Source organism: Lactuca sativa, chromosome 1 (assembly GCF_002870075.4).
Source record: "Lactuca sativa cultivar Salinas chromosome 1, Lsat_Salinas_v11, whole genome shotgun sequence".
Taxonomy (NCBI): Eukaryota; Viridiplantae; Streptophyta; class Magnoliopsida; order Asterales; family Asteraceae; genus Lactuca; species Lactuca sativa.
The window spans coordinates 179,535,917-179,538,486 of record NC_056623.2 but is presented as its reverse complement, the minus strand read 5'-3'; positions in this window follow the sequence as shown (position 1 = coordinate 179,538,486).

Sequence of the window (2,570 nt, the reverse complement as noted above, 5' to 3'; positions counted from 1 at the left end):
TCTATTGTGGAACTCAAGAGATAAACAATACTCATCAAAGCTTTGCTATATTGCATAGACTTCTATTGTAGCAAGAATGAAACAACGCTCATCAAAGCTTTGCTTAAAGTGCATACACTTCTATTGTGGAACTAAAGAATTAAACAATGCTCATCAAATCTTTGCTAAATTGCAAAGGTTACTTATATTGTGGAATTCATTAAACAATGCTCATCAATGCTTTGCTAAATTGCATAGACTTCCAATGTGGAACTCAAGAATGAAATAATGCTCATCAAAGCTTTGCTAAATTGCATAGACTTCGTGGAACTAATAAATCAAACAATGCTCATCAAAGCTTTTCTTATATTGCGTAGACTTCTAATGTGGAACTCAAGAATTAAACGATGCTCATTATAGCTTTGCTACATTGGATACACTTCTATTGTGGAACTCAAGAATATAGCAATGCTCATCAAAACTATGCTAAATTACAAAGGCTATTTCTATTGTGCAACTCTTGAATTAACCAATGATCATCAAAACTATGCTAAATTACGAAGGCTACTTCTATTGTGCAACTCTAGAATTAAACAATGCTCATCAAAGCATTTCTAAATTGCATAGACTTATAATGTGGAACTCAAGAATGAAACAATGCTCATCAAAGCTTTTCTATAATTGCACTGACTTTTATTATGGAACTCAAGAATTAAACAAGGCTCATCAAACTTATACTAAATTACGAAGGCTACTTCTATTGTGCAACTCTAGAATTAAACAATGCTCATCAAAACATTCTTAAATTCCATAGACTTCTAATGTGGAACTCAAGAATGAAGCAATGCTCATCAAAGCTTTGCTTAAATTGCACAGTCTTTTATTTGGGAACACAAGAATTAAACAACGGTCATCAAAGCTTTGCTAAATTGCGAAGACTACTTCTATTGTGGAACCCAAGAATTAAACTATGCTCATCAAAGCTTTGCTAAATTGCATAGACTTATAATGTGGAACTCAAGAATGAAACAATCCTCATCAAAGCTTTGTTTAAAGTGTATACATTTCTATTGTTGAGCTCAACAATTAAACAATGCTCATCAATGCTTTGTTAAATTGCATAGACCTCTAATGTGGAACCCAAGAATGAAACAATGCTCGTCAAAGCTTTGCTAAATTGCAAAGACTTCTATTGTGGAACTCACGAATCAAACACTGTTCATCAAAGACTTGCTTAAATTGCATAGACTTCTATTGTGGAGCTCAAGAATTAAACGATGCTTATCAAAGCTTTGGTAAATTGCATAGACTTCTATTATGGAACTCAAGTATTAAACAATGATCATCAAAGCTTTGCTAAGTTACATATACTTCTATTGTGGAACTCAAGATTTAAACAATCCTCATCAATGATTTGCTTAAATTGCATAGAATTCTATTGTGGAACACAAGATCTAAACAATGCTCATCAAAGCGTTGCTAAATTGCGTAGACTTCTATTGTGGAACTCGAAAATTAAACAATGCACACAAAGCTTTGCTTAAATTGCATAGACTTCTATTGTGGAACTCAAGAGATAAACAATACTCATCAAAGCTTTGCTATATTGCATAGACTTCTATTGTAGCAAGAATGAAACAACGCTCATCAAAGCTTTGCTTAAAGTGCATACACTTCTATTGTGGAACTAAAGAATTAAACAATGCTCATCAAATCTTTGCTAAATTGCAAAGGTTACTTCTATTGTGGAATTCATTAAACAATGCTCATCAATGCTTTGCTAAATTGCATAGACTTCCAATGTGGAACTCAAGAATGAAATAATGCTCATCAAAGCTTTGCTAAATTGCATAGACTTCGTGGAACTAATAAATCAAACAATGCTCATCAAAGCTTTTCTTATATTGCGTAGACTTCTAATGTGGAACTCAAGAATTAAACGATGCTCATTATAGCTTTGCTACATTGGATACACTTCTATTGTGGAACTCAAGAATATAGCAATGCTCATCAAAACTATGCTAAATTACAAAGGCTACTTCTATTGTTTAACTCTTGAATTAACCAATGCTCATCAAAACTATGCTAAATTACGAAGGCTACTTCTATTGTGCAACTCTAGAATTAAACAATGCTCATCAAAGCATTTCTAAATTGCATAGACTTATAATGTGGAACTCAAGAATGAAACAATGCTCATCAAAGCTTTTCTATAATTGCACTGACTTTTATTATGGAACTCAAGAATTAAACAAGGCTCATCAAACTTATACTAAATTACGAAGGCTACTTCTATTGTGCAACTCTAGAATTAAACAATGCTCATCAAAACATTCTTAAATTCCATAGACTTCTAATGTGGAACTCAAGAATGAAGCAATGCTCATCAAAGCTTTGCTTAAATTGCACAGTCTTTTATTTGGGAACACAAGAATTAAACAACGGTCATCAAAGCTTTGCTAAATTGCGAAGACTACTTCTATTGTGGAACCCAAGAATTAAACTATGCTCATCAAAGCTTTGCTAAATTGCATAGACTTATAATGTGGAACTCAAGAATGAAACAATCCTCATCAAAGCTTTGTTTAAAG